We start from the raw sequence: 14,271 nt of genomic DNA on the forward strand, positions 1-14,271 counted from the left end.
GAAGACACTCCTCATCTTTGAATAAGCTGGACATAAAATCTAGCAAGATTTGTAGCTTCTACCCTTGACGATGGTGCCAAAGACTTGGTCTGTAAACTATCCTGTATCCTGCCTTTGGGTTAGAGGGATTCTGATTGCCTAATACTGAGGATAGAGTAAGTCCTACTTCCTGGATGTTGTCCAATGTTGAGTCAATATTTCTTATAAGGGGAGAGGGGCAAAGCTTCTAAAATGACAGAAAGCTAGGAATTCATCAAGCTTGCAGAATAGGCTCTATGAACCATTTTTTCCTCTTTGCTAATAAGTGTTTCTATTATGAGAGAGCTTGTTGGTTACAACGTTTAAGGCAAGTAGCTAATCCTTATTCATATAAAATATTTTGTTGGCTACTATTTATTAAAAGCACACAAACAAAAACATCCCTGAGTTTTGCATGCTCAAATTTGCTTATGGTCATCCCCAACAGAATTAAATATTAATGGTATCTCCATTTTTACTACTCAACATTAGTAGAGCCCATCTACTAGAGTGATCTTTAAAACAGTACACTACTCTTGTACAATTTACATTAACTAAACTTTCATAACTGCTAATCACCATCTTCATCTCAAAACTTGACCTTCCATGAAAAACAATCAAAGTAAATCAGCAAGTTCTATGAGATAATAGCATCATTTTAGATGATGAGATTATATACTTTTTCATTTTTTATTATATAAACCAAATTTATTTTCTGAAAGATCATTTTACATACAAGAAGCCACTGAGTTAAGGTTTTAATAAATGTTATACAAATAATAACTGAATAAAGCTTGTAGATAATAATTAAAAATGGCAAATTCTCAGAGAGCTGTAGAAAATGTTAAGAAATAACATTCTCCATTACACCAAATTTCAAAAGCAAGAAACGAAACTGAAACTTTATGCCTCTTGATTGATAGCTCTCTATTTCCCCTTCCCCTGGTAACCACCATCTAAGTCTTTGATTTTATGAATTTGACTGTTTTCAATAAATTTTGTTACAAGAATTTAAAAAACCAAGAGACAAAACCTAATTATTTTGCTCAAAACTATCCCCTAATTAGATCAAGGATCAATCAAATGAGTTACTATCTGAATAAGTTAATGTTTCCCTAGAGAATCCAGGAACCTATTTTGTGGCTGCCATCTACTGTGTTGCATTCAGGGGATCCACTAATGAAAAAGATGGGTTCTGCCCTTAACAAATTCCAATCCAGCCAGACACCAATAAATAACTCTTGGTCATTATATGGTATAATCAAAGCTATATTGGAGACAGTATTATTTTTTTTTGAAACAGAGCTTTTTAGAAAAAGGTTCCAGTTTTAGTTTGGCATTTATTAAATGGGAAGCTTTGGGTAAAGCATTTAACTTCACTGAGACTCAGTTTATTCATTTTTTTAAAAATGAGATTATAATGTGTATCTCACAGAGTTCTCATGTCCTCATGAGGATTTAAATACACTAATGTTTTTTAAATGCTTACTTTAGTGCCTGCTATACTTTGCAACAAACAACTCTTAAGTACTTTTTTTTAAATTATGTTACATTAATCACCATATATTACATCATTAGTTTTTGATGTAGTGTTCCATGATTCATTGTTTGCGTATAACACCCAGTGCTCCATGCAGTATGTGCCCTCTTTAATACCTGTCAACAGACTATCCCATCCCCCCACCCTCCTCCCCTCTAGAACTCTCAGTTTGTTTCTCAGAGTCCATAGTCTCTCATGGTTTGTCTCCCCCTCTGGTTTCCCCCGCTTCATTTTTTCCCTTCCTGCTATCTTCTTCTTCTTTTTTTTATTTACATATAATGTATTATTTATTTCAGAGGTACAGATCTGTGATTCAACAGTCTTGTACAGTTCATGGCGCTCACCATAGCACATACCCTCCCCAGTGTCTATCACCCAGCCACCCCATCCCTCCCACCCCCCACCACTCCAGCAAACCTCAGTTTGTTTCCTGAGATTAAGAATTCCTCATATCAGTGAGATCATATGATACATGTCTTTCTCTGATTGACTTATTTCACTCAGCATAATACCCTCCAGTTCCATCCACGTCATTGCAAATGGCAAGATTTCATTCCTTTTGATGGCTGCGTAATATTCCATAGTGTGTATATATATATATATATATATATATACACACACACACACACACACACACACACACACACACACCACCTTCTTTATGCATTCATCTGTCGATGGACATCTTCACTCTTTCCACAGTTTGGCTATTGTGGACATTGCTGCTATAAACATCAGGGTGCATGTACCACTTGGGATCCCTACATTTGTATCTTTGGGGTAAATACCCAGTAGTGCAATTGCTGGGTCATAAGGTAGCTCTATTTTCAACTTTTTGAGGAACCTCCATACTGTTTTCCAGAGTGGCTGCACCTTTTTATGCATTAATTCACTGGATTGTGCAATTGTCCTCAATAAATCCATAAAACATTACTGAAAAATGTTCTGGACACCTTGAATGCTCATGGCTACAAGTCTACTCTCTACCACACCTTTGAACATCCATCTCAATCAATTGAGTTATTTGCTTATCAAAGAGGCACTTATGCTTTATCCCCTCACGTTTGTTGTGCCATTTTTACTTGTTTTAATTGTGTAATTTAATTCAATATGAAAAAACAAAACAAAACATTTAAGTGGTGAAGCAGGTTTTTGTCTACAAAAACTAGGTCGAATTCTTTTGCTAACATTTGATAAATGTGAGCTGCTTAAATATGTGAAGGAGACACTTGTAAAAAATCATAAAAATCACATTCTAGAAATATTTTTTACACAAAGTACTTCCCAAGTGTCTTTGGGCTTCCACTTAATGAATCATGGAACACCACATCAAAAACTAATGATGTACTGTATGGTGACTAACATAACATAATAATAATAATAATAATAGTAATAATAATAACAAAAACCCTAAAGCTAAAATGTGTGGATGACGCATATAACTGTGACTTCCATTTACAAAATCAAACTCAAGGGCGCCTGGGTGGCTCAGTCGTTAAGCGTCTGCCTTCGGCTCGGGTCATGATCCCAGAGTCCTGGGATCAAGCCCCACATCGGGCTCCCTGCTCGGCGGGAAGCTTGCTTCTCCCTCTCCCACTCCCCCTGCTTGTGTTCCTGCTCTCACTATCTCTCTCTCTCTGTCAAATAAATAAATAAAAATCTTAAAAAAAAAACAAAATCAAACTCAAAAAAAGAAAAAGGAACAGTCTTAGCACCACATCAAAAAAGTAAATGAAGGTATATTAAAGTTAAAATGAAGCACTGTAAATTAAAATATGTTGATATTTAAGTTAAATGAACATTTTAAAGTATACATTCATACATATGTAGTTCATACATAGTTCTATATAGTTCTATAGTAACTGTTGTTATTGCCTCTGTATTGGACTTTTTTGATTAACTGACCAGTCACCCATTTCTGGCTGCTTCAGAAAAGAGTGCAAAATCGTTGGTAGATATAGGTGCATGAAAGCTGGTTTTGTCCAGGGTGAAGGTTAGGGAATTGTTCTTCTTGAAGAATCTCAGAAATATAAGCACAGCATGTGTATTATGAGCATTCATTTAAAAACACAGCTATCCATTCACATAGCCAAAATATTAATTGAATGTTTAAATAAAAAATGGATGGCTTTCTTCACTAAGAATTATTTTATTAGGATTGTTTTTATAAGATGTTAGGCTTGGCTGCTGGAGGGGAGGTGGGTAGGGGACTAGGGTAACTGGGTGATGGGTATTAAGGAGGGCACTTGATGTAATGAGTACTGGCTGTTATATGCAACTGATGAGTCATTAAATTCTACTTCTGAAACTAATAATACACTATACATTAATTGAATTTAAATTTAAAAAAAAAGATGTTAGGATTATTTGTGTTTGTTAATTCTAGTTAGAGTTTTTTTGTAAATAAATATAATTTATATAATTTCTTCCCATAGCATTTTTCAGGGTTACTTGGATAAGATACATTTTTATAAAATGTGATAAAATATATTTTTCTAGGAACAAATGAATATCTGGAAATTACTGCTTTCCAGCTACTAAAATGAAGAGTGACCCTTTTAAATTTTATTTCCAGACTACTCAAAAAAATAAATCATATTATTTATTCCTAAACCCACAGGAGACATAAATGTCACAGAATGTGGCTAAGTTCTTTAATAATGCATGGTCACTTTGCTTCATAGACTAATGTGTCAATGAGTTGGTCTCATTCTGCAGAAATGTTACCTAAGATTTTTTTTCATATTTTTCTTTAAATTTTAAGGAATAAAAATGTATTAGAATGAACATTTACTAGCAGATGCTGCATAAATCCTTATTCATAAATATTTAGACCTTGAACTGACGAGAAAAATCTAAGATTACAGTATATGTCACAGTCTTTCCACCTAAGTGTATAACTGTATTCTTGAATTATTCCTAGTGCAGATGTAATGTCTTTAAAAGTATTTTATTATAGCAATGGATTTCCCCAAGGAGGAGTATTTATATATATATATATATATATATGAATCAAGGTGATGAATTTTTTTGGTATTATTTTCTTGCTTTCTTCCTGGATTTGCTTTCATAACTTACAAAATATTTTACAACAAAATGAACCAATAGGAATTGCCATATTGAAGTAGACAAAGGATCTAGTTATTCTGGGAACTGTTATATGAATGTGTCTTTTATTTTTCTTAAAACTAAAGAAATGCATACTTGCAACAAAATTACTTTAAATGATTAACTCTCTCCCAAATAATCTAAAAGTAAAGCTAATCTATTTAGAATTCTTCAGATTATGGTCACCAAGAAAACAATTTTTTATTGATAATTCTTTATTTAATTTTTTAAAATTTTAATTCCAATATAGTTAACATACAGTGTTATATTACTTTCAGGTATGCAATATAATAATTCAACAATTCTATATATTATTCAGTGCTCATCAATATTAAGTGTGCTCTTAATCCTCTAGAAAAAATTTTATATCCTAAATTGAACATGTACTTGGTCTTCATGTCAGTTTAATCCTGTCTCTGTTTTTCTGACATTAGAAGTATGTATAAAAATCATTTTTATCACTGTCACTTAGGAGTAATTGTGATCAATTTAGATGAATAAAACGAATCTAAATTTCTAAAAAAAATTGCAAGCAATTTGGTTTTGGCTCAGGTCCTGATCTCAGGGCTGTGAGATCAAGCCCCACATTGGGCTCCATGATGAGCATGGATCCTGCTTAAGATCGTCTCTCTCCCTTTCCCTCTGCCCCTGCCTCATTCCCCTCTCCCCCTGACTTGTGCACTCTCTCTCTGTCTTTCTCTCTAAATAAATAAATAAATAAATCTTAAAAAATAAGTAGCTAGCACTACCTTGTCAAAGTTACGTGTTCAAAACACCATACTTCTCCAGTTTCTGAAATTAAAATAATTATCTGGCATTAAAATGTCTACTTTTAATCCTAATATTTGCATTATTTTTATCAAGAAAATACTTAGAGTGATTTTATACATACCAATGAAGACAATAACTTAGGCAATTTTCATAAGCAGCAAAATAAATTGACTTATTTTGCCTTAAAATAACATGGTGAATAATGTGTTAAATGCTGGCATTAGTAGGATTTGAATTATTCCATGCTGTCCAAGAGAACTTTCTGTGTTGATGGAAATGATGTATATCTGAGTTGTCCAAGACAGTAGCTATGAGTCACATGAGGGTACTGAGTACTGGAAATGTAGCTAATGCTAATGAGAAACTGATTTTTAAATTTTATTTAATTTTAATGAAGTTAAATGTAAATAACCATATGTAGCTGATGGCCACCATATTGGACAGCGTAGATTTAGATACATGTCACGACATTCACTTCCCTTTTTTGGCAAAAGTATAAACGTGGGATCATGTTTTGTCAGTTACAGAGCTTTCATTTTCAGAAGCCAGTAAACCTAAACTAAAATGTATTATGAAATAGGATCCAACAATACATTAAAAGGATCATCCACCACGACCAAGTGGGATTTATCCCCAGGATGCAAGGGTGGTTCAACATTCGCAAATCAATCCATGTGATAGAACACATTAATAAGAGGAGAGAGAAGAACCATATGGTCCTCTCAATTGATGAAGAAAAAGCATTTGACAAAATACAGCATCCTTTCCTGATTAAAACTCTTCAGAGTATAGGGATAGAGGGAACATTCCTCAAGTTCATAAAATCCATCTATGAAAAACCCACAGCGAATATCATCCTCAATGGGGAAAAGCTGAGAGCCTTTCCCTTAAGTCAGGAACACATCAAGGATGCCCACTCTCACCACTATTGTTCAACATAGTACTAGAAGTCCTAGCAACAGCAATCAGGCAACAAAAAGAAATAAAAGGTATTCAGATTGGCAAAGAAGAAGTCAAACTCTCTCTTTTCACAGATGACATGATACTTTATGTGGAAAACCCAAAAGATTCCACCCCCAAATTACCAGAACTCATACAGCAATTCAGTAATGTGGCAGGATACAAAATCAATGCACAGAAATCAGTTGCTTTCTTATACACTAACAACGCAACTGTAGAAAGAGAAATTAGAGAAATGATTCCATTTACAATAGTACCAAAAACCATAAGATACCTCGGAATAAACCTGACCAAAGAGGTAAAGGATCTATATTCTAGGAACTACAAAACACTCATGAAAGAAATTGAAGAAGACACAAAAAGATGGAAAAATATTCCATGTTCATGGATCGGAAGAATAAACATTGTTAAAATGTCTATGCTACCCAGAGCAATCTATACCTTCAATGCCATCCCAATCAAAATTCCAATGACATTTTTCCAAGTGCTGGAACAAACAATCCTAAAATTTGTATGGAATCAGAAAAGACCCCGAATCACCAAGCAAATGTTGAAAAAGAAAATCAAAGCTGGGGACATCACGTTGCCCGATTTCAAGCTCTATTACAAAGCTGTAATCACCAAGACAGCATGGTACTGGCACAAAAACAGACCTATAGACCAATGGAACAGAATAGAGAACCCAGATATGGGCCCTCAACTCTATGGTCAAATAATCTTTGACAAAGCAGGAAAAAACATGCAATGGAAAAAAGACAGTCTCTTCAATAAATGGTGCTGGGAAAATTGGACAGCCACATGCAGAAGAATGAAACTCTACCATTCTCTAACACCATTCACAAAGATAAACTCAAAATGGATGAAAGACCTCAATGTGAGACAGGAATCCAACAAAATCCTAGAGGAGAACATAGGCAGTAACCTCTTTGACATCGCCCATGGCAACTTCTTTCAAGATACATCTCCAAAAGCTAGTGAAACAAAAGCAAAAATGAACTTTTGGGACTTCCTCAAGATAAAAAGCTTCTGCACAGCAAAGGAAACAGTCAACAAAACAAAGAGGCAACCCACAGAATGGGAGAAGATATTTGCAAATGACACTACAGATAAAGGGCTGGTATCCAAGATCTATAAAGAACTTCTCAAACTCAACACCCAAAAAACAAATAATCAAATCAAAAAGTGGGCAGAAGATATGAAAAGACACTTCTCTGAAGAAGACATACAAATGGCTAACAGACACATGAAAAAATGTTCATCATCATTAGCCATCAGGGAAATTCAAATCAAAACCACATTGAGATACCACCTTACACCAGTTAGCATGGCAAAAACGGACAGGGAAAGAAACAACAAGTGTTAGAGAGGTTGTGGAGAAAGGGGAACCCTCTTACACTGTTGGTGGGAATGCAAGTTGGTACAGACACTTTGGAAAACAGTGTGGAGGTTCCTCAAAAAATTAAAAATAGAACTACCTTATGACCCAGCAATTTCACTCCTGAGTATATACCCCAAAGACACAGATGTAGTGAAAAGAAGGGCTATATGCACCCCCATGTTCATAGCAGCAATGTCCACAATAGCCAAACTGTGGAAAGAGCCGAGATGCTCTCAACAGATGAGTGGATAAAGAAGATGTGGTCCATATATACAATGGAATATTACTCAGCCATCAGAAAGGATGAATACCCAACTTTTACATCCACATGGATGGGACTGGAGGAGATTATGCTAAGTGAAATAAGTCAAGCAGAGAAAGTCAATTATCATATGGTTTAACTTATTTGTGGAACATAAGGAACAGCATGGAGGACATTAGGAGAAGGAAGGGAAAAATGAAGGGGGGGAAATTGGAGGGAGCGATGAACCATGAGAGACTATGGACTCTGAGAAACAAACAGGGTTTTAGAGGGGAGGGGTGTGGGGGGATGGGTTAGCCCGGTGATGGGTATTAAGGAGGGCACATATTGCATGGAGTACTGGGTGTTATACGAAAACAATGGATCGTGGATCACTACATCAAAAACTAATGATGTATTATATGATGACTAACATAACATAATAAAATTTAAAAAACAAATAAAAAATGTATTATGCATATTTTTGCTATATAGTCTGAAGTATTTTATTCATGAGGTCCTTTTGTTTCCATTAAATGAAAGTTGCTAACTGAGCAAATGAATGTGCACCAGTATAAAATTGTATCAAATTTAGTACTTAGTTTTAATTTCTGTAAAGATAAAAATAGGAAAAGTCTTATTCAGAACTGAGGATTTTTTTTCCCAAAGGTAAAACACTTTTCCCTTAGTTTTCCTGCCTGTCTCTCCTCACCTCCATTATTCCTCCTGCTCTGGTGGAAATAAATCTTTTTTTTTTTTTTTTTAGGTACACAATGACAAACTAAATTTATAGTGTAGATAATTATTCATTTGTTTTTGGTGAGTGACACTGCAATTTAATTTGTTACTGTGTCATCTTTATTATTTAATTTAGGAAAGGTAAACACACAGAACACACTACTGTTGTTTCCATATGTTCTCTTTTTAATCTCAGTTCTCTGTCTTTATTTTTACCCTAAGATTTTATCTTTCATAGCTTAAAATTATCTTTTTAAGGGAGTATATTACAAACTATATTGGATCCTAGAATGTCCAGAGATCAGAAATAACGTTACTTAATCTCATATCTGAATATATAAGAGTCCTGAACATAAAGGGATAAGAATCTTCCAATATTCCTAATTCTTTACCTCTATCTGAAAGCATTCCCTCCGTTCTTGTGCAGAGATAACAAACAGGTTTCACACTATTTTCAGGCTAATCAGAGCAGTTGACCACTCAAAGTGCTATATTAATTCTGAAATTGCGGCTTCATTCTCAGAGTTTCACAGAGTTGCATGTGCCAACTCTGTGCTATTTTGCTGAAGGAAAGCGGTTCTCAACTCTTGGTTGCAAATTAGAATCACATGGGAAATTTTTAACAAATACCATTGCCCAGGCTCTACCCCAAACCAGTCCAGTCAAATTCTCTAGGGCTGGGGCCCAGGCATCAGTATGTTTTAAACTTTCTCAAATGTTGTTAATGTACAGCTATGTTTGAGAACCTTGGTTCCAATAGGATCTGATATACTAACCCATCTGCCATCCAGTAAATCTTATTTTCATTCTATCTTCAAGTCAAATATGTATGAAATATTAAAGTAGCTCTAATAGAACCATTTTGATTTGCAGGTTCTGACCAATTCCGGGTTACATAAATCTTACTTAGGATCATTATCATGCCACTGTGCTTTGTCCATCTTTTTCTATCTATATATCAACTTACAGTCCTAAAATGAAGGTGGGCATGAGGATTGGGGATGTGCAAAACGATATGGTAACTGCCTTGAATACCTGAGACTCCTAACATCATTACTGTGTCCAGTCAGCTGAGAAAGACATTGTAAAAATTGTAAGATAATACAACATTGTGCAATTGTAAATTCTCCTTTTAGAAAGGTTTGAATATTTCTGTCCGTGATCTAATTTTTTAATAACTGAATGCAATTCCAAAAGGTATATCACAGATAATTTAAAAATTATGTCTGATCAACTGGGAGATATTAATACTGGCCTTTGAAATCAGTTCTCCTAAAATACAAATAATGCCTCTATCAAGATATTATCTGATGTCACATAACTCTTCCTTCTCCTTGCCTCTACTTCCTTCACAGAAGTATCATTATCCTGAATTTAGTGTTTATAATAATGTTTTCCATTTTCTTATTACCATATTTATATATCCCTTAACAATATAGAATATTACTTTGTATATTTTTATGTTGTAATTCCAAATATGAAAATTATCTTCAGAAAGTTCTCAGTCATCTTTGTTTAAACATTTTACACATACTTATTTTATCATCTTTACTTGCTAATATTAATATCACAATTTCTTGATCATCAAAATCTGTCTTTTTCTTCCCTCACTTTTGCTTATGGTACCTTGTTTCTTTTTCTGGTATGTAATTTTTAGTTCTGAGCTTCAACTCAGGGAATCTTTATATGAGGACAGCCTATGGGCCCTTTTTGCGATTATCGTCTTCTAGAAAGGCCCTTCTAGAAAGGGCCTATGGGCCCTTTTTGCGATTATTGTCTTCTATTGTCTTCTATCGTCTTCTAGATTATCGTCTTCTATTTTTACATTTGTGAGGTGGCTCAAGTTACTACCAACTCAGCGATCTCTTCAAGTTAATTTTGTGGCATGGAGTGTTATGGACTATGTGGGTACCAAAGATAGGACCTCATATCTTAAGTGTAGGTAGGAATGAAGTTGTGAAATCTCAGTAAGACCTTTTAAACAAAATTTTGCCAGATCCCAAGCCTGGATAGATCATTTTACTTGTTATTGGCCTTTGACAGGAGGTTGGGCTTTGTCTAGTTCATGCTTTCATTGAAGGTGTAGATCCTGGCTTGGTCTGGGTTCTTTTTTGTTCCACCTTTTCCTGTTCCCTCTTCTATTCCTTGCTAGGAGCCAAGGCCTTATCTCCTTTTCTCCAGCTGTGGAGGTGCAAGTGTTTTGAATACTAAAAAAGACAAAAAATCCTCCAAATAATATAGTTACAGCTTCATTGTACTACTTGATTCCGAGCTTCCTCTTCATTTTTGCATGACTCCTGGAGATTTCCCTTAGTTTCCTGAGAGCTCAGCTATGTAATTAAATACCTATTGGTCATATTTATCTAGCATATCTAGATGATTTCTAACAGGCAGTTGCTCATAGGAATGCCTGCCTTATCCCTGAAAACAGATGTGTCCTACATTACTGAAAGTCTTGATGATGAAGCTTCTGTAATGAAGTGTATCATCTACTTCTTACTTCATCTGTTCATTCACTTGACAAATATTAATTGAATATCTCCTCTGTGTCTTTCACTCTTCTGTACCTTGAGGAGAAAGTGGTTACCAAAAACAATTGCTACTGTCAAGGAGTTTACATTCTAGTGGGAGAGACAAACAGCAAATTAAATGTATGTGTGTGTGTGTTTTTCAAATATGTGTTATACACTATACACAAACATATACCTGAGAACATATCATATTCTTAAGTAGCTCTCAAAAATATAGAATCTTGGGTCAGCATGAGTGATGGGTGATATTGTAGATATAGTGGCCAGTTAGTTGAGCTTCTCAGAGGAGGGGACATTGATCAGGTAGAAAAGTAGTGAGGGAGCTAAGCAGATGGACAGTCTGGGCAGAGACAACATTAAGTGCAAACACCTAAGAATGGAAGTTGAGATGATTTTATGAAGTTAAATAAAAGCTCAGGAGAATGTAATCCATTTAAAGAAAGTAGAATTTTTGGAACATTAAATCAGTCATTTGGTCATTGAGGAACTAGAGATTTCCTAATCAGTTCATTTACAGTCCAATCAATCATCCAGCCAAATAAAAACTTATTGAGTACTTCATATGTTAGGTGTTGATTGAGACACAAAAAAGACACCAGTAACTCAATGTGTGCTCACAGTTTAATAGCAAAGGCAGGGGATAACCTCATGGAAAGTAACGTAGTCACAAGAAATATTGTAATTGTTGTCATCTTTTGCTTCCAGAAGAATAACATGAGAAATCATGTTTTACTTTTTTCAATTTATTAATCATTTATAGCTTTAAAATTATAACTATACCAAATGTATATGTAAGCACTAATATTATAAGTATGTTTATAAAACTGCTGGAATTTGCCAAAAGTTATTTGGATCTTTTATCAGTTTCTCTTGGTATCTGGTCTCTCTCACTTCAGCATAAGCAAATTTGTTTTCTGAAAACAAAAGAGAATACAAAAATAAGAATAGCTCTTTTTTTTAAAAGATTTTATTTATGTATTTGATAGAAGAGACACAGCGAGAGAGGGAACACAAGCAGGAGGAGTGGGAGAGGGAGAAACAGGCTTCCTGACGAGCAGGGATCCTGATGTGGGGCTTGATCCCAGGACCCTGAGATCATGACCTGAGCTGAAGGCAGATGCTTAATGACTGAGCCAGCCAGGCGCCGCAAGAATAGCTCTTTTAAAAATGAACAACAAACTTTAAAAATACCTTTAAAAACAATTTTATGGAAAAAAAGGAAAAGTAAAATTTCCCACAAAATTCATGGTGACAGTTAGGGGCACAATTGTTAATAATGTCCAGAACACTTGCCATAACAAAGCTCTGGATCCTTATAGCCCTTTCTTCTACTAAGTAATACAGATATCTCTCACTATAATATCAGTAATACATTCCTGAAATGAGATGTTTTAAGTGCAAATGCTAACTAGGAGCTGCTTTCCCACTGTTTGAAATGGGAAATATATTTCTCATCACCCTAAAACCTAATCCAATTTATTAAAGTATAACAGAAGCACAGTAAAAGCATATATATATAAATAACAAACTTAACCAAAAATGGTTAAGACATCATTTTCTGATTTAAAAAAGGACAATGTGGTATAGTTAATAAACAATGGCATGGTTGTAATAATGATATGATGCTTTTATCAGCTATAACACCCAATTTGTATGTTACCTTTATGGAAGCTATATGTTCTTTTCAAAATGACTATGATTCTGATGGCATACCAGTTATATTTAGAAAATATTTCCAAACTTCTCCTACACATCTTTTAGTTACAAATTTAAAAGTTTAATGAGTTTGATGAAAGTAAAATTAAATTTTACCATATGAATATTAGCTGAAATAAATTGTTGAAAGAAACACACATTGCATGAAGTTCATACGTTGGAAAACAAGAGGTATTCTATGAGGAAAACATTAGCTAGAGAGATAGTCTATAGAGTGTATCTATCCTGTTTTTATTTAAACTTATTCTAAAAACCTAAACATATTTTTCCTTGTTCATGTAAGGAAATGGAACTAGAAGAGAATTAAAACATGAATGATCATAAAAGTCCATATACATACAAATATACATGTATACATAAATCTAGAATGGTAGAAGTTTATATAATCTTCTTATACAAATGGTATAAACAATTATATGACTAAGGAAATATTCACTGAATTTTATAAAATTGAATTTCTTGAGTATTAAAAATCAATCATTATAAAATATGTTTATGTAATAATATCTTTCCAGAGGCCAACATTTAATAGGGGATCTCATTGTTTGGGAAATTAATTTAGAAAGTTTGTAATGGAGTATATTTTGAAAATCATGTTTCATTTATCCAGATTTTCATATTTTCAAACGTGGAATAACTTGTTTATGCTTTTTAAAATGGTAGCTTTGAAATAATATGAGTTCCTTATTCAACAGTAAGAATATGATTGAAGTAAGTGACAAAATAGAGATGAAGAGATTGTTTCCTTTATAGCACTGTGCCAAATAGTTTACATACATTATTTTATATAATTCTTATAACAACCTGGTGAAGTAAAGATTATGACAAATGTTATAGAAAATAACAACGTAAAATAAGAAGGAAATAAACAGTTAAGCTTCTAGTCAAGATGGAGGGGAAATAAAGGACCAGATTAACCTTTCTGCCTTAAAAAACTTAGAGTGGGAAAAATATAAAACATTAGTTTTCAGATGTTGGACAACAGGCAGCACAGGACAATGATCTCTGAAAGAGGGGAAACAAATGAAGTTGAGTTTTATGATTACCCAGAATAATATCTGAAGAGAGTTTTCAGACCGGAGGACAGGGTTGTGAAAGGGTGATCCCAGCAGTGTCCCTGAACTGAAGAGATGAACTTGGGAATTTGGGAAGATCAAAGTATCTGGAGGTCACAGGGCAGAGTAAAGAAGAGAGAGTTGCGGAGAGAGAAAGCTGAGATCAGCAGAAGGTCCCACTTCTCTGACCCTTCATCTGAGTATTTATCAGAACA

Source organism: Callorhinus ursinus, unplaced genomic scaffold (genome assembly GCF_003265705.2).
Source record: "Callorhinus ursinus isolate GAN/ISIS: 27379988/994484 unplaced genomic scaffold, GSC_fseal_2.0 scaffold16, whole genome shotgun sequence".
NCBI classification, from domain to species: domain Eukaryota; kingdom Metazoa; phylum Chordata; class Mammalia; order Carnivora; family Otariidae; genus Callorhinus; species Callorhinus ursinus.